Below are 20,012 nucleotides of genomic sequence, written 5' to 3'. Positions count from 1 at the left end.
GAAATGTCAACATTCGCTCCATCTTTCTGCTACTGATAGTACCGCCAATCCGGATAACCATGCCTGCCTCACTGTAATACGTAAATATTAAAAGAAAAACAAATTTATCTTGGAAAAAGAGCGCTCAGTTTTTATAAGAGCAGTAGTTTTTGTGTGTAGGACAGCTGTGAATCCGTCAGGGTAAATCGTCTTGTACACCAGACATTTTCTTAATGTTTGTACTTCAAATGAAGTTCTCATAAACAACAGGTGTGTTGAAACAGAAGGGAAATGTCGTGAGGAAGTCATTGAAAAAGTTAAGTGTTTCACTTTTTTAAGATCTCCGTCACACTTGGTAGATATGATGAAAAGTGTATTGCTAGATATGTGCCTATTACATGTCATTCCCTGAAACTAGTTATTTGGCTGTGAATAAATGTTGTCAACCATTGTGAAAGATGTCAAAGTGTTACCGTAAACCCATTTACGGTCTTTGTTAGAGTGTCGTCCTCGTAAACCTCGTCAGATGCTTCTCCACTGCTTTAATTAACTTGTTGGGCAGTTTACGCTCGATGTCCCATCTTTCACAGAAGTTGAAAGTTTCATTAAGTAGTATTTCACATGATTATTTGATAATAGGAGCAACACATCGAGGTGGCGTAGTGGTAAGATGCTGGACTCGCATTCTGGAGCCGTGCGGTATGAGGCGCCTTGCCACGGTTCGCACGGCTGCCTCCGTCGGAGGTTCGAGTCCTCCCTTGGGCATGGTTGTTTGTATTGTCCTTAGCGTAGGATGGTTTAAGTTAGATTGAATAATGTGTAACCCTAGGGACCGATGACCTCAGCAGTTTGGTCCCATAGAACGTACCACTTTCGCATTGTGCCAATCTAGATTTATGTTTTCGGTGATTTCCTCGAAATCGCTCAATAAAAGTTTCGGGATGGTCACTTTGAAAAGGATACGGCCGATTTTCTTATGTATCTTTCCCGTGCCAGAGTTTGCGGTCTGTGAATAATGATCTTGTTGTCGACGGAACGGTAAGCCATAATCTTCCATCTTCGTTTCTGACGGCACCGTTTCTAAGAATTTATACGCAGCTGCAAAGGCGATACACACAGACTGTAGGGCCTTATGTTCTGTTCATTAGATTTCTTACATCTACGAATTGTGTTAGGTTGGTTCAAATGGCTCTGAGCACTATGGGACTTAACATCTGTGGTCATCAGTCCCCTAGAACTTAGAACTACTTAAACCTAACTAACCTAAGGACATCACACACATCCATGCCCGACGCAGGATTCGAACCTGCGACCGTAGCAGTCCCGCGGTTCCGGACTGAGCGCCTAGAACCGCTAGACCATCGCGGCCGGCGAATTGTGTTAGGCACAGCCTTAAGTGTCAATGAATCTCCATTTAAGTATGTTGATGGTTTCTTGTCTCCCAGCCCAACCCTTAGGATTTGGTCGCTTCAGCGTTACCTTGGTAGTACTCACGGCAAAAAGTTTTTAAATCGTGCCATCGTCGTATGTTGTGACCCGAAAATATGTAGTTGTTCTGAACTGTTTCGAAATACAGGGCTGTTTCCTGGGCTGTCTCGTAGCCAGTAAAGCACGTTTAAGGACTAAATTTAACTTCTGACTTGATTCCATTTTACACACCACTGTATAGCCACTCACGACAGATGGTTCGTCATAGCCTTGGCCTAAACACTTGCTTCGTTCTAATAATTAAATTAAATGATGCTTGTATCCTAATGAAGACTGATGTTTGACCCAGGCGACGGAGATAAATGATTTGTATGTCTCTACAGCAGAATAATTTCCAAAAATATCTTTAATTTAATGTAGCAAAACCGTATACTGATATTGCCCAACCTTTGACCATGTCAGCTGAACAATACGAAACTTCTATTGAACTGGCATCTGACACATCTTTGGAAGAAATATTTAAGTTCATGCTGTCAGCAAAATTCTGGAGCAGTTTGAAAAGTTAAAATTTTCAGTTTTGGTACTTTTACTCTTTGAAAACTTTAAATACAGATATTTCTATTGGCGACTGAGGACACTGTACTACATCACACCAGATTTCACATCATTTGCAGAGTAATAATTATAATCATTACAAGTCATTTATTTTTAGGTTAGTTAATACCTCAAAGTACAGTTATCAAGAGCAAGCCATTAATCCTTATTTTCCCCTGGGCAACACGTAAGTGTCGAAGTGTGGATACATGGATGGAGAACGGTTAGTTTATACTGACAGGTAAATTTCACTTATTGGTGCAGTATGTGTGTGTAGAAAACATCAGATCATAAAGTTTGTAACGTGTTTGTGGGAAGACTGTTCGATACAGAGAAGAAACAACCGACACACTGATGTGGGTACATATTAAGACACCAAATATAAAAATATATGCACTTCTACCCGTTACACCCCATATGCATGCGAAACGGGGTTCTCAGCTTATATTGTAACACCATTTCCAGATGGTCCCACCTGCTGGTGCTGATGGCTATTGTGAGCGACAGCGCTGGTTTTCCAGCTTCCAAGGGATGGGGATTCTCCACCAGCCTAGAGAAAATTATCTGGTCTTTGTGTATTCAGCTAAAAGTTGGTGACCTGACCTCACCCAGCTGTTTCCTTTTGGGCTGAGCAGGAACCAGCATGTTACAGCAATAATGTGTGCGTTAACAAGAAACAGCGAATGGAAGTGCCTTCCAGTAGCGATGCACCCAATGACAACACTGGACGCAGCAGTGGCGCCATGCCATCTTTCCAGGCAAATCCTATTTGTGTGCAGCATCGCTATGGGTGTATCCATGTGTGGAGGCTCTGAGGAGAATGAATGTTACCAGACTACATTTGCTATAGTATATGAGCCCAGAACCTTGCACATTAGTGTGCCATTAGTTATACGATTACCTGTGGTTCCCATAGCTGGTAATTTATAGAGAAGGCATTAAATTCCTGACATGTTAAGGCCGTTGACTGTGCCGCGCATTTGTGTTCTCCATGACGTCATTTCAACAAGATAACGGAAGACCCATAATGTGCTGACCTATATCGATGCGGAGAGTGTTAATGCTGTGGACCTGGCCAATACGTTCTCCAGATCTCTCACCCGTTGTAAGCATGTCGTCATGGGGTGCCGAGAGACTGATGCACCACCACTCGTCAGTCACTATGGTCGATGAACTCTGGTGTAAAGCTGAGGCAGCACGACGTGACGCACTCGTGTCTGTTATCAAATCTCCATCTGGGCTTCAGCTGTTGTTACTGCTAGAGATGGGAGCACTGTATACTAGATTTTACACGTGGTGCAACCCCGGAAATCTGATCATGTATTGTTCGTACTATACTGTATTTGTATGATTGGTAAAATTTCTTCATTAGGGATTATTTTCAGTGTCGTGACATAAATGGCCTCCAGTGTACTTACCACTGATATCAGCTGCGTCTTACCGAGTGATCACCAGTTAACTACGGTACGTTTCGTACTGCTCTAAGCTGTACCTCTGCCACTACATGTGCTGTGTCATGTAGCGAGGTTTCACAGTGGTAAGGCACTTGGAGAGCAGGTGCTCATCTAGGATCTTCGAGAGACTTGTTACCTCTGCTGTTTTTTCAACTGCTTCATCATTTCGAACATTATTTATCCATTTAACATCCAACAACTTTCTATTGCACCGCGTTTCTCATAATACTATCTTCGTATTCTCCAATGTTTTTGTACAATGTTTTGCTTCCTGTTTCTACTAGGTCTACAACTTTGCTTCCGCCGTTTTTTCTCGAAGTTCGGGGCTTTATTGCGAAAAAAAAGCTTTATGATTCATAGTATTGTCCATCGCTGGCCACTACATTCTCTCATCTTTCGGATAGCATACTAATCCCGTGGTTCAAGGAATGGGCATCTTTTGTGGGCATCCATGAATCGATTCAATTTTGCACTTGTTCATATGATCGGAAGTGCTGGTCAGCCAGACTGTATGCCACTGATCGAAAAAAGTGGTAGTCAGAGAGAGCAATGTATGGAGAATACGGCGGGAGGGATAGGACTTCTCATTTCAGCGTTTCCATGTGTATTTTGACAGGTTTTCCGACATGGGGTCGAGCACTGACCTGGTGCAAAATTACCTTTACGTGTCTATCGCTGTATTGTGGCCGTTTGTGTTTCAGTGCTGGGCTCGAACGCATCAGTTACTTTTGATAATGATGTCCTGTGACTGTCTTCGTCTGTTTTAGTAGCTACGAAAACGTTCTGTCTTCCTCCACCATGTGTGTCTTCGAAATCAAAATCACCGTTCTTAAGGCGTTGAAAGCATTCTCCACTCGCTCTTCTACTAATAGTTCCCTCACCAATGGTCTTACTCAGCATTTTAAGAGCCACAGCTGCAGATTTCTTCAGGTTAAAGCAGAAAATTGAAACTTTCCGCTAATGGGGAGAAATGGGTACGTAAGTTGACGTACTTAATCGAGAATAACTTTATGAGGCAATCACAAATCGACTAATATTTTTATGGCATTATGTTTACAGATGCCTAAGCTTGTTGTATTACGCCAATGACCAACCATCTGAACCCCACTTGCCGTACTGCCGTCTATTGCAAAACGGGGAAGCAAAGTTGCAGACCTAATAATTTTAGGACGTATTTCTCATCTAATGTGCTATTATTGATACCAGCTGTATTATTTTTCAGTGCAACTATACTTCTAGTATTTCTATGATTAAAAGTAAATGTCACAGTTGAGAACAGAAAAATGTTTCTTTCAGTATACTCTCCCCAAGTCTGAGACAAAGCGTTCCCTTATCAGACAAACCAGGGAAAGGATTAAGACACTGGGGAGATGGGGACACACTCCATGAGGTGTCTGAATGTCTGGAGGAGTGGGAGCCCATTTTTTCTCAAGAAATGAAGCCAGAGAACGTAGTGCTACTGGACGAGACATTTTAACTGATCCCAAGGTGCACAATTGCGTTCACGTCGGGACTCTGGACCGGCCACTATATTTCAGGAATGTTATTTTCCTCAAACCATTGCCTCACAGGTGCTGCTTTATGACAGGTACACTGCCATGCTGCTACAATCGATCACCGTCTCCCAACTGTTCTTCTACTGTACACCAACTCCTCCGTACTTCACTTTTCACACTGCGCATGATAGCACGTACTCTGCAGGAATTCGCCAGACCCAAACACTTCCACCGGATCCCTACAGGCTACTGCGTGAATCATCGTTCCAAATCACTCGTTTCCAATTACCTACTGTCAATCGGTGTCGCTTTTTACATTACCTCAAGAATTGCTCAGCATCGAGTACAGAGACATGTGGCTTATGATGAGCTGCTCGACCACTGTACCCTACACACAATCATTGTGCTGCTTCGACTGCTGGTAGCACTTTGAAACTCACGAGTGATTCCTTTCACTGACTTCATACGACTTTTACAGCCACCCTCCACAATGTTCAGCGGTCCCTCGTCGTCAGTACAGGAGGTCTACCCAGTTTTCGTTTCACTGTAGTTCTTCCCTGACGTTTCCACAACACAGTCACATCATCACCAGCAGTCGATTTTGCCAGCTTTAGCTGGACTTAGATGTGCCTAACGGATTTGTTGCTCAGGTGACATCCAATGACGATCGCACGTTCGAACCCAGTGAGCTCTGCTGGACCATTTTGATGTTACTGCTTGTCTACTGACAACACATTGACACTGACGCTGAAAAAGACGAGCCTGTCCTTGGCTCGAGGTGGTGCAGTTTAGACAGAAATTATCATTCCTGCGGTTCCTAAGGGGGAGAGAATGGATATTACCTTTCTTCTTGATTCGTCCTTGCTAGTGGGTACCTGTAAAAAAGAAGTGAACACACTCTGCTGGAGGATTACTAAGACTTAATCCCTCAACAGGTCAGGCCAACACGTGGTTGGCCTGTGGTGCGGTTGTTGGCCCAGTCCTCATATGAGCCGGTTGCAGGAGTGTCCCGCTTTCTGGTAAAACTTCCTGGCGATGGCGCGGGATCCTATCCCGGAGCGGCAGGATCCCGGTGTCCTCGTGGAGTTGGCGCGTCGAATAGCGCCTCGGAAGATGCATGGCAGTCTTCAGGGCACGGTTTTGTATCCGCTGCAGAGTCACAATGTGAGCATCTGCGGCTTTCCCCCAGACCACGGCTGCATACTCTTAACAGCGGGCGGACCAGTGTTAGGTATAGCGCTATGCCGTTTTGCGGTGGCAAAGAAGACTAGGATAGGTTCTCCCAGGATTTCGATTGGCGTAAGCCCTGGCGGCTTGAGTCTTCGGGTGAAGACAACTGCCTGGCTCTTCGTGGTGTTGAATTTCAGCACCATTTACTTGTCCATGAGCCCAAGGCGTCGCACCTGCGCTGGAGGCAGTTTCTCAGCACTTGGGCGTTCATGCTGCGAGTGAACAGGGCTGTATCATCCGCGTACAGCGCCAGTTCAACTCCTGACACTTTCGGGGCGTCGGCAGTGTAGAGGGAGAACAACAAGGGGCTGAGTACTGTCCCCTGCGGCACCCCTGCACGTATCTGCCGGTCTGTGGACGTACCGTCGTCGGCCCTCACGTCGAAAGTTCGTTCAGACAGGCACGACCGCAGTAGCGTCATGTGGGACTTCGGTACCCCTTGTTCAAAGAGTTTAAACTTAGGACCGGCGTGCCACACCGAGTCAAACGCTCGGGAGACGTCGAGGAACACTGCCCCAAGGCATTCCCTTGTTTCCAGTGCTCTCATCGCCGATTCTACCATCCGCAGGAGCTGGTGGGAAGTGGCATGTTCTTCTCGAAACCCGACCTGCTCGTCCGGGATGATGCCCTCCTCGGTGACGTGCAGCGGCAGTCATCTCACGTACAGCCTCTCGAAAACCTTCGAGAGGGACGAGAGCAGGCTGATGGGTCGGTAGCTGGATGCCTGGCGTGGGTCCTACCCGGATTTCAGGATGGCCACAACCTACGCATGTTTCCACACAGAGGGGTAGACACCTGATCGGAGGATGTCGTTGAAAACATCGGCAAGTTGCCGGTGTAAGCCCGGCGGAAGGTTCTGCAGCAGTAGGTTTGTGACGCCATCGCTGCCTCCAGCCTTCTTGGGGTTCAGCGAGTGAAGCTGTGCAGCAACTTCTTCTTCCTCCGTTATCGGCTCGATAACGTCGCCTTCCTCCCTTGCGGTGAGGAAGGTTGGTAGTTGCTGGTGGATACTGACAACATAATACTCCCCGCCTCCTTTTATAATCGCGGCTGCGCTTCTCCTGACATCCAGCGGTCAATTCCGCTTTACATAGCCTGTCCGGATACCTTTGATCAGATAGTGTACAGTACAACATTTGTTAACAAAATTCCACTCCGCATCTGCATTGGAACGTTTTACGATGATAATGTGAATAAAAATATATTTTTATTATTTTTTTACAAGAAAGAGTTAACCCAATACAGGTGAAAATTGAATGCTGCGAATTCATCAATTTGTAACTTTCATAATCATTCGATATTCAGACCAAAGGGAACAAGTGAAACAGTCCACAATGTGGACCTCAAAATCTCTGAGATCTGCGTCAAATCGGACATGGAATTCACTGATTGAGGATGTTTGTATTTCAATGTTTTTCTATTTAGCTCAGTCAACAGCCATTTAGGAGCAGTGAACAGCAATGTTGGCAGCCACTGACATAAACACAGATGCTCAGCTGTATTTTCTGAATTGAATGATCTTCGGTATCACCAGGAAAAGTAGTACTGTGGAGGGAAATAAAAACGGAGCTTTTGTGAATTATTTTACACTTTTTAAAAAAATTAACTACATTTTTGTAATTATATTTCACTCTCCATCACAGCTACAATGAGCTGTTCTGCTCAGTGTATACACAAAATTAATTCGCTAAAGCAGAGAAAGACGAATTTCACAAATAACAGATAATTTGTTATAGCAATATCAGTACTCTCCTCAGTGTATGCACATGATGCAGCTGGTATTAGGTTGTGATTCACAGCTACGATCGCGCCGTTGCTAGATGCCCTCAGTGGCCTTTCCCCCCGTGGCCTTTTCCCCCATGGTCGCCGTGTCCACCGTGGCCGCCACCATGGCCGCCATGTCCTCCATGGCCACCACCATGGCCACCGCCATGTCCCTTGTCGCCACCACCTCCAGCATATGCCATCTGGGTAAGGCACACTGCCACCAACAGCGCCACCAGGAGGAAGACCTGTAAACAACACAGCTTTCTCACAATTCACATCTTCCTTATTTTTATTTGCTAATAACTACGAGAGCGACTCCTAAGGGGGTCCTGTGGACAGCAAAAATAATCATCAACTAAGCCCTGCGACGGCTTAGATTACGGAAGTCACAATTACTTTAGTTAAAGATAATTTTGGGTTGTTCCCTGTAGAAGGAGTGATACTGGAATAGCAGCTATGATGAGTAAACACAGTGGTGCATGGTGTCAGAAACAACCGTGACTGAGTCGTAGGGGAGAGCTCAAGAGAGAAAATTATGGAGAGGAGCTACTCATGTCAGAGAGTCGGTCAAGACTGAACGAAAAGAGAAAAGAAAATAGGAGAGTGCTATTACGTGTACTGTGGGGCAGACTGTACACTGATGTGACGAAGTTATGGGACAGCGATATGCACATATACTGATGGCGATAGGGCTGCCATTGATATTCAGCTTATTCATGCGAAAAAGTTTCCGACGTGATTATGGTTACACGACGGGAATTAAAAGACTTTGAACGCGGAATGATAGCTGGAGCTAGGTGCACGGGACATTATGTTTCGTAAATCGTTAGGGAATTCAATATTTCGCGATCCACAGTTTCAAGAGTGTGCTAAGAATACAAAATTTCAGGCATTACCTCTCACCACGGACAACGCATTGGCCGACGCGACCGAGAGCGGCGAAGAGTCGTCAGTGCTAACAGACAAGTAACGCTGTCTAAAATAACCGCAAAAATCAATATGGGACGAACGACGAACGTATCCGTTAGGACAGTGAGACGAAATTTCCCGTTAATGGCCTATGGCAGCAGACGACTGCGGCGAGTGCCTTTGCTAAGAGCACGACATCGTCTGCAGGACCTCTCCTGGGTTCGTAACTGTATCGGTTAGATTCTAGACGACTGCAACACCATGGCCTGGACAGGTAAGTCCCGGTTTCAGTTGGTAAGAGCTAGTGGTAGAGTTCGTTGTGGGGCCATGGACTCAGGCAACTCAGGTCAACAAGGCACTGTGCAAACTGGTGGTGGCTCCATAATGTTTTTGGCTGTGTTTACGTGGAATGGACTGGTTCCTCCGGTCCAACTGAACCAATCATTATTGTAAATGGTTATATTAGGCAACTTGGAGGCCATTTGCAGCTATTCATAAATGGAATTTCTATGTACGACAATGGGCCATGTCACTGGGTCACGCCATTGTTCGCGATTGGTTTGAAGAACATTCCGACAATTCGAGTGAATGATCTGGCCAACCAGATCGCCCGATATGAATCCCGTGGAACATTTATGGGACATAATCGAGAGGTCAGTTCGTGCACAAACTACTGCACTGGCAACGCATTCGCAATTGTGAACGGCTGTAGAGGCAGCATGGCTCACTATTCATGCAGAGGACTTCCAACGATTTGTTGAGTCCATGTCATCTCGAGTTGCTACATTACGGTGTGTAAAAGGAGGTGCCACACAACATGGGGAGGTATCCCGTGACGTTTGTCACCTCTTTGTAATCATGTGTTGTGCCCGAGTTCACTAATCTTCATTCGAAGCAGACGTACTGCGTTTAGGTACTGATTGTTGAAAGGAACTTTTATCACCAAAAACTGTCCAACAAGAGATGTAATATCATGAAGCCCCTGATCATTAGGTCTTGTCCTGATGTCTTCGTTTGATTAAAAAAAAGTGTGTGAAATCTTATGGAACTTAACTGCTAAGGTCATCAGTCTCTAAGCTTACACACTACTTAACCTAAATTATCCTAAGGACAAACACACACACACGTGCCCGAGGGAGGACTCGAAACTCCGCCGGGATCAGCCGCACAGTCCATGACTGCAGCGCCTAAGACCGCTCGGCTAATCCCGCGCGGCTTTGATTTCTAGAGTGAGGTCTTGCGACACTGTTGATGGTGATCTTATGAGATTTTACGATGAATTCAGCGCGGAACACCACATTGCTCCCAACGGTGACTGCTGTAGTTATTCCGCATTTAAAGAACTCAGAGGATATGATGGATAGAAAACAGAGTTTTAGGAATATAGAAGCTATGATTCAGAGCAGAAGCTGCATGTCTTATGGTCTGGTCGAATATGATTCAGTGATGTTTAGGTCTTTCGTGGGCAGATTAAGCCTAGAGATAGCGTGAAAGGGTCAGAGACCAGTCTTAACTGGTCAATTATTTTCTCCGAGTTTCATCTATTTTGTACTGTGTTATATGAGTTTCTTGCCTAGTTATCACGCGGGATGTCGAGATTTTAATTTTCGTTGATCTGTGGATCACCATCACAATACATTCATATGAGCACATTTCTGCTGCATTTTAGAAACAGCTTCTTAAACGTTGTTAGTCTTGGTAGCTGAGGGGAAGCAAAGTTGGCGAATACTGGTATCTAGTTATATGGAGTGGACACACTGTATCAGCTAGCACCAGTTTCTTCTCTGAAGGCACTGGTGGCCTAAATGCATTGAAGCAAAGAAGTCACAACACCGAGCAAGAGTTGCGCGTTATAAACGAAAGTTGACAGGCGTGTTTCTATATGTGAAAGGTAACGTCTATCAAAATTTCGCGCCAGTAGCGTAAGAGTGGCGCTAGTAGCAGCACTATGAGGATGCAGAACAGGTTTGCTTTAAATACACGCTGTTGTGAGATACCCTTGAAATTAGACGTGGTGACTTGATATTGGTAAACAATGTCTTTAAGACGACAAAGAAGCCGTTAACAGTTCCTCACTGAGTTTCAATGAGGTTGTGTAAACGGTCGACAAGAAGCTCGATGTTCCTACTGCGATACTGCAGAAAGGCTTGGAAGGAATGTAGCCATTGTACGTGATTGCTGGCAGTGGTGGCCACGGGAATGTACGGTTGCAAGAAGACCGGGTTCAGGACGGCCAAGTGGCACTACCGAGAGGGAAGACCATGGTGTTCGGTATATGGCTCTGGCGCATCGTACTGCAACTGCAGGAGCAATCTGAACAGCAGTAGGCACCAGAGTGGCACAAAGAATTCTTATTAATCGGTTTCTTCAAAGACAGCTCCGAGCCAGACGTCTTGTAGCGTGCATTCCACTGACCCCAAACCATCGTCATTTGCGACTTCAGTGTGTCAAGCGAGAGCTCATTGGAGGTCAGGGTGGAGGTGTCTGTTGTGTTGTCTGATGAAAGCTGGTTCTGCCTCCTTGCCAATGATGGCTGTTTGTTAGTTAGAAGGCCAGTCGGGGACTTGCAACCAACTTATCTACGTGCTACATACACTGCGCCAACACTTGGAGTTACGATCTGGGCTGCGGTTTCACAAGACAGCAGGGGCACTCTCGTGGTTATCCCACGCTCTCTGACTACAAATTTGTACGTCAATCTGTTGATTCGACCTGTTGTGCTGTCACTCATGAACAACATTCCATGGCATGTTTTCTAACAGGATAGCCCTCGCCCACATACAGCTGTTGTAACCCACCATGCTCTGAAGAATGTCGACCTGTTGCCTTGGGCTGCTCTATCACCAGATCTATATTTAATGAAGCACATGGGGGACATAATTGTATGACAACCCCAGCGTCATGTACAAACATCATTAACCGACTGAGCAACTGCAACAGGCACGGAACTACATCCTACATGCTGACATCCGGCACCTGTACAACCCAATGCATGGAGGTTTGCAAGCTAACATTCAAAGTTCTGGCGGTTACACCGTATAGCAATGTACCAACATTTCACATTTACAATGGCTGTCTCACGATTACATTAACCTGTCATCTTGCAATGTTAATCAATGTCCCTAGACACGTACCTGCCCGAAATTTTATTTGCATTCTTTAATTTTTGTGCTGAGATTTTTTTTCGTCAGTGTAGAGCTGCAGTATTGTACAATCGGATGTATTAGATCAAGACTTGTTGTCCTAAGGTTGTGTTTGCTTCTCAGTCTTTGCAACGGAATTTGAAAAAGTTTTTTTTTTCATTCGAACTTTTACCTCTGTTTACCAACACAACAGCCAGGTATTATCGATGAGCTGCTAGAATAGACTACTTTCTCGTGCCAACATGACATGAGCACTGCTAAATGTCAACGCATCAGGCTGATGGACCAAAGGATTATTATGCTGTCGGCTGTCCTAATACTTACAGCATACATCACAGTAGCGATCGTGACACCGAATACCAATTATTCGTTTCAGGACTAGATAACAACAAAGGAGCAAAGATTAATCCTACAACTAAACGTTAAGGCAAGTAGGAATGAAATTGAATATCAGCCGGCAGAAAACCGTTGAAAGCACTGAAGGAGAACAGACCATCCTCAATAACACTGAGAAGTTGTACTTGTAAGATAGCTAAGTAGGTCAAATATCTAGAATCGACAGTCTGTGTTTTTTTCTGAAATTAAACAGATATTAATGACAGCAAACAGGGACTGTCTTGCAATAAAGCAAGTTATTTTCCTCAAGATTCGTAAATCGTATCACCAAATTACGCATTTATGAAACACTTATGTGTCCAGTGCTTACTTGTCACTTGGAAACTTGAACATCAAAAGATATTGGAATATTAGATGCCTTTAAGAGAAATGTACTTCGAAGGGTCATTGGTATAGTCTGTTAAAGAGAAAAATGGTACGCTAATGATCTGTACACTGTAAGTAAAGATCCACCTATTAAAAGGGCAACATAGAGATGGCAAGGGCATGTGAGAGAGAGATATGGAAGTAGATGCGGAAGTAGCTAATAGGATATTAGATAGAAATTCAGAAGGTCAAGGAGGGCCGAGAACCAGATGGGTAGATGGAGTCATGGAGGACCTGCAGATAGCTGGCTGTAGGGAGTGGAAAGCTAGAGCGTTGGAGGGGGTTCAAATGGTTCAAATGGCTCTGAGCACTATGGGACTTAACTGCTGTGGTCATCAGTCCCCTAGAACATAGAACTACTTAAACCTACCTAACCTAAGGACATCACACACACATCCATTCCCGAGGCAGGATTCGAACCTGCGACCGTAGCGGTCGCGCAGTTTCACACTGTAGCGCCTAGAACCGCTCGGCCCGTCGGAAGGGGATAACTGGCTGACAAATGTTGGTGATGTCGAGTTTCGGAATGAACTGAAAGGCCACAAGAGAAGAAGCAGACCACAATCAGTGCCAATATCAACGAAAACATCTGCAGGTGATTCTGTCGCCATATTTCAGAATTTTCACCTAATTTCCCAGCGTTTTACTCTCCGTGATCACAAAAAATTACATCCGCGTCCTTAGCTGAGATCGCTAACGCACGCCAGTGCGATGACGCTTAACTCAGGGGTACGTCTGTTCGAATCCTGTTCGCGGATGACATTTTCACTGCCGGAATATGACTGGCATTGGGAGGAGAGGCGCTGTTATAAAGTTTCTGATCACCAGTCTTGGCGTTAATTTCCTGGACTAAATTCCAAACCTCTCCGCAGTGACTCTTTGAGCGAGAGCGTGTGACATTGTTCTTGGTGGTCCGTCCGTCGGATGGGGACATTAAATTTGGCGTCCTGTTTGGTGCTATGAGAGAGGGGCTATGTACCGGCGTCGGGTCTTACCCTCACCCTTCTCTGATGGTGATCATACAGCACAAAGACAAAGCTACATCACATACACATCCATTACACTCACCTATGATCCGCAAATACACATGCTTCACAATTCCCACATACCATCAATAAAAGAGGCCGATGCGCACGGATTAGAACACCCTTTCCGATAGGCAGCTCAACCTATCCCATCCAACATTGCAATATGACACTTATGTATTTTTTACAGCGAACTATTGTGTGGTGAATAGATCTCTAAAGGAATCGCAATCAATCTAATGATGCCAACGTAGAATCTACACTACTGGCCATTAAAATAGCTACACCAAGAAGAAATGCAGATGATAAACGGGTATTCATTGGACAAACATATTATACTAGAACTGACGTGTGATTACATTTTCACCCAATTTGGGTGCAGAGGTCCTGAGAAATCAGTACCCAGAACACCCACCTATGGCCGTAATAACGGCGTTGATACGCCTGGGCATTGAGTCAAACAGAGCTGGAATGGCGTGTACAGGTACAGCTGCCCATGCAGCTTCAACATGATACCACAGATCATCACGAGTAGTGACTGGCGTATTGTGACGAACCAGTTGCTCGGCCACCATTGACCAGACGTTTTCAATTGGTGAGAGATCTGGAAAATGTGCTGGCCAGGGCAGCAGTCGAACATTTTCTGTATCCAGAAAGGCCCGTACAGGACCTGCAACATGCGGTCGTGCATTATTCTGCTGAAATGTAGGGTTTCGCAGGGATCGTATGAAGGGTAGAGCCACGGGTCGTAACATATCTGAAATGCAACGTCCACTGTTCAAAGTGCCGTCAATGGGAACAAGAGGTGACCGAGACGTGTAACCAATGGCACCCCATACCATCAGTATCGCCAGTATGGCGATGACGAATACACGCTTCCAATGTGCGTTCACCGCGATATCGCCAAACACGGATGCGACCATCATGATGCTGTAAACAGAACATGGATTCATCCAAAAGAATGAAGTTTTGCCATTCGTGCACCCCGGTTCGTCGTTAGGTACACCATCGCAGGCGCTCCTGTCTGTGATGCAGCGTCAAGCGTAACCGCAGCCATGGTCTCCGAGCTGATAGTCCATGCTGCTGCGAACGCCGTGCAGATGGTTGTTGTCTTGCAAACGTCCCCATCTGCACGATCCGTAACAGCCATGCGGATAAGACGCCTGTCATCTCGGTTACTAGTGATACGCGGCCGTTGGGATCCAGCACGGCGTTCCGTATTACCCTCCTGAACCCACCGATTCCATATTCTGCTAACAGTCATTGGATCTCGACCAACGCGAGCAGCAATGCCGCGATACGATAAACCACATTCGCGATAGGCTACAATCCGACCTTTATCAAAGTCGGAAACGTGATGGTACGCATTTCTCCTCGTTAAACAAGGCATCACATCAACGTTTCACAAGGCAACGCCGGTCAACTGCTGTTTGTGTATGAGAAATCGGTTGTAAACTTTCCTCATGCAGCACGTTGTAGGTGTCGCCACCGGCGCGAACCTTGTGTGAATGCTCTGAAAAGCTAATCATTTGCATATCACAGCATCTTCTTCCTGTAGGTTAAATTTCGCATCTGTAGCACGTCATCTTCGTGGTGTAACAATTTTAATGGCCAGTAGTGTAGTAAATAATTAGCGACATGGACAGCAATGATCGCAAGTGTAGAATGAAATCTAAAAGCCTCCATTGGATTGGGAGCAATTATCATTACCATTAATGACTCAAAAGATAAACTTACTTAAAATAATAAAAAAAATCTTGTGGCCCCCATTTTTTGTAGCGGCTATACAGGGTGCCCTTCCTTATAGTTGTCAGCTGCATTTTCTCTGGCGCTACAGCATAATTTTCAATTTACTTTTTGCATTGTGTAACTGAAGTTAGTCCAAACAAATACTGCTAGTCACGTCTTTCATGGCGCGGCGAGTACCAACGGAAAGAGCCGTTAAATTTCCCGTTACAAGCGAAATGTTTCTTTGAGTCGTAATTTTACGTGCCCATTCAACAGATCGGTTCCAAATTAGTCTATCGCGATATTCGTTTTATCGATGTGTGTTAACAGGGTGAGTTAAAACACGAAGAATAATCAGGACTGCAGCAGCGCCTGAGTAGCGTTCTGCGGGGCGGCAGCAGTCAGCGCAGGCCAGGACAGTGATGTCGCTGCTGGAGGCTTGGTTATTCTTCATATTTATAATGACCCCGTTAACACGCATAGATAAAACGAGTATCGCACTAATCTGGAACCGCTCTATCAAATGGGCAAGTAAAATTCCCCTTTTAAAAGTCATTTTGTTTGTAATGGGAAACAAACCGATGCTTTCCGTCGACACTGGCATCGCATAATAGACCTAATGAGCAGTATTCGTTTGGGCTGACTCTAGCAAAAACAGAATTGCAAATATCTATCAAAACATCGAAGAAAATCCATTTGAGACTCTTAGGAGGCGCACCGTGTAGGGTATAATTTTCAGTAGTTTAGAAGAAAACGCCTCTTTGTATGCTGCACATCGGTGAATAAATAAAATGATAAGAAATCATGAATATTTTCTTATAATGGATACATAAATAAAGAATCCTTTGCAGCATGCAAAAAAAGGTTCTTCTTGCAAACTACAACAATTTACTTAATATGGCCTAAACACACAACAGTTTAGAGGAAACTGTTGACTTTCACTAGTCAGGTCGGCGATGTTGATAACAGGATGTGAAGCTACTTACCGTTGCCGCTTTCATACTGACGATTGCTACTGAAGCCGAAGCTGTGTTGCTGGTAATGCTAATGCTGATCCATCTTGTGGCTGGAGTTTATATAGCATGTGTTTCGTTCTGTAGTGACCTCTACTTGCGTCATCACTGCTTTTAAAGGTCGCTGCGAACAACACCTCATCGGGACAAAACATCGCAGCGGCCACGGTAGGAGGGAAGGGGACAAAAAGCGCCTAAATAGTGAAGCTGAGCGGTCATGTTTCGTGGAAAAATTAGCGGAACAGCCTTGATCAGCGGAGCAAAACGGATCAACAGGGAGGCCGCGCGAGTGAGGTGAGTCTCCTCCCGGCGCTGGTCCCCTGATACACGCTACCATCACGGCAGACACTTTGCCGCACATCTTTTAAAGACTTTTTAGACGGCTCTTTTCCTGTTTCGTACTAATCTGTATATCTGTAAATAACTAAGACGCACAACATGCTCTACAGTCAGATCTGAATATTCTTACGTTTATCTGCGGCTATTAATTTTCCCTTGTTCAGCTCCTTCCGCACCAAGTCAGCTATTCATGAACGCAACAGCAGTTGTATCGCTAACCTGTCCGTACTTCTATTAAGTTATCGCGCCTCTTCCGACACTTGCTAAAGTCGTAATAGTCGTTGCTGTATCCTAGTGCGCCTGACCATCACCGCCAAGAAAATAGTGTGAAATCTTCGCTGGACATGTAAACTAAGTCAAAACAATTCCAATTAATGTATGTTAGTACACATGGTGGTCCACTGATCGTGACCGGTCCAAATATCTCACGAAATAAGCATCAAACGAAAAAACTACAAAGAACGAAACTCGTCTAGCTTGAAGGGGGAAACCAGATGGCGCTATGGTTGGCCCGCTAGGTGGCGCTGCCGTAGGTCAAACGGATATCAACTGCGTTTTTTTTATAGGAACCCCCATTTTTTATTACATGTTCGTGTAGTACGTAAAGAGTCCGCGTCTCGTGGTCTTGCGGTAGCGTTCTCGCTTCCCGCGCTCGTGGTCCCGGTTTCGATTCCCTGCGGGGTTAGGGATTTTCTCTGCCTCGAGATGACTGGGCGTTGTGAGTCTTCCATCCTCGTTCACTCGCAAGTCGTCGTGGTGGCGTTAAAGAACTTCTGGAGCGGTGGCCGAACCACCCCGCAAGCGGTCTCCCGGCCACCAATGCCAGACGCTCATTATTATTATTAGTACGTAAAGAAATATGAATGTTTTAGTTGGACCACTTTTTTTCGCTTTGCGTTAGATGGCGCTGTAATAGTAAGAAACGTATGAGTACGTGATATCACGTAACATTCCGCCAGTGCGGACGGTATTTGCTTCGTGATACATTACCCGTGTTAAAAAGGACCGTTTACCAATTGCGGAAAAGATCGATGTCGTGTTGATGTATGGCTATTGTGATCAAAATGCCCAACGGAGTGTTCTACGTATGCTGCTCGGTATCCTGGACGACATCATCCAAGTGTCCGGACCGTTCGCCGGATAGTACGTTATTTAAGGAAACAGGAAGTGTTCAGCCACATGTGAAACGTCATCCACGACCTGCAACAATTGATGATGCCCAAGTAGGTGTTTTAGCTGCTGTCGCGGCTAATCCGCACATCAGTAACAGAAAAACTGCGCGAGAATCGGGAATCTCAAAAAATTCGGTTTTGAGAATGCTACATCAACATCGATTGCACCCGTACCATATTTCTATGCAGCAGGAATTGCATGCCGACGACTTTGAACGTCGTGTACAGTTCTGCCACTGGGAACAAGACAAATTACGGGACGATGACAGATTATTTGCACTCGTTCTATTTAGCGACGAAGCGTCATTCACCAACAGCGGTAACGTAAACGGGCATAATATGCACTACTGGGCAACGGAAAATCCACGATGGCTGCGACAAGTGGAACATAAGCGACCATGGCGGGTTAATGTATGGTGCGACATTATGGGAGGAAGGACAATTAGCCCCAATTTTATCGATGGCAATCTTAATGGTGCAATGTATCTACCGATGTTACTACAAGATGTTTCACTGCATAACAGAATGGCGATGTACTTCCACCATGATGGATGTCCGGCACATAGCTCGCGTGCGGTTGAAGCGGTATTGAATAGCATATTTCATGACAGGTGGATTGGTCGTCGAAGCACCATACCATGGCCCGTACGTTCACCGGATCTGACGTCCCCGGATTTCTTTCTGTGGAGAGAGTTGAAGGATATTTTCTATCAAAAAAATGGTTCAAATGGCTCTGAGTAGTATGGGACAACTTCTAAGGCCATCAGCCCCCTAGAACTTAGAACTACTTAAACTTAACTAACCTAAGGACATCACACACATCCATGCCCGAGGCAGGATCCGAACCTGCGACCGTAGCGGTCCCACGGTTCCAGACTGTAGCGCCTTTAACCGCTTGGCCACCCAGGCCGGCGTATTTTCTATCGTTATCCACCGACAACGCCTGACAACATGCGTCAGTGCATTGTCAATGCATGTGCGAACATTACGGAAGGCGAAGTACTCGCTGTTGAGAGGAATGCCGTTACACGTATTGCCAAATGTATTGAGGTTGACGGACATCGTTTTGAGCATTTGTTGCATTAATGTGGTATTTACAGGTAATCACGCTGTAACAGCATGCGTTCTCAGAAATGATAAGTTCAGAAAGGTACATGTATCACATTGGAACAACCGAAATAAAATGTTCAAACGTACTTACGTTCTGTATTTTAATTTAAAAAACCTACCTGTTACCAACTGTTCGTCTAAAATTGTGGGCCATATATTTGGGACTATTACAGCGCCATCTATCACAAAGACAAGTGGTCCAACTAAAACATTCATATTTCTTTATGTACTACACGAATATGTAATAAAAACGGGGGTTCGTATTTTAAAAAACGCAGTTGGTTCCGTTGGACCTATGGCAGCGCTATCTAGCGGTCCAGCCACAGCGCCATCTGGTTTCCCCCTTCAAGCTAGACAAGTTTCGTCTTCGTAGTTTTTTCGTTTGACGCTTATTTCGTGAGATATTTGGCCCGGTCACGATCAATGGGCCACCCTGTATACACTATCTGATCATAAGTATCCTGACACCTCTATATGATGTCACAAGAGGCACAACCGTCGATATAATAGGAGACGGGGATTGTGGTGTCATCAGTAGCGAAGCAGTAACAACGGAATGGGTCAGGTGGACTGGTCTTTGGATGCCACCTCAGTAACATTTCTATCAGGGACATTTCTTCCCTTCTAAAGCTGCCCAAGTCTACTGTTGGTGATGCGATTGTGAAGTGGAATCACAAAGGAATCACCACAGCTAAAAAACGACCAGGCAGACCTCATATACTGACGGACAGCGATCGTAGAGGATTCCGGAGGTTGACTGTAAAAAACTGCATGAAATCACGAGAAAAAAATCATCACTCGTTACTTCCACGTTGCACAATGACTGTGTGTACGGAATTCAAAGGAATGGGGTACAGTGGTGG

At 45.3% G+C, this 20,012-nt stretch overlaps 1 long non-coding RNA gene across 1 annotated transcript; it reads right to left on the bottom strand.

Annotated features, from left to right (window-relative positions):
* Positions 1-7,788: 7,788 nt before the first annotated feature.
* LOC124795354 lies at positions 7,789-16,632 on the bottom strand. The gene is made up of 2 exons (XR_007016681.1): positions 16,502-16,632; positions 7,789-8,193 (listed from the first exon to the last, which is right to left on the bottom strand). It is a non-coding gene; the product is annotated as an uncharacterized LOC124795354 (long non-coding RNA).
* Between the last annotated feature and the right edge of the window lie 3,380 nt (positions 16,633-20,012).

This window comes from Schistocerca piceifrons, chromosome 4, assembly GCF_021461385.2.
Source record: "Schistocerca piceifrons isolate TAMUIC-IGC-003096 chromosome 4, iqSchPice1.1, whole genome shotgun sequence".
Taxonomy (NCBI): Eukaryota; Metazoa; Arthropoda; class Insecta; order Orthoptera; family Acrididae; genus Schistocerca; species Schistocerca piceifrons.
This window is presented reverse-complemented; position numbering and strand designations above follow the sequence as displayed.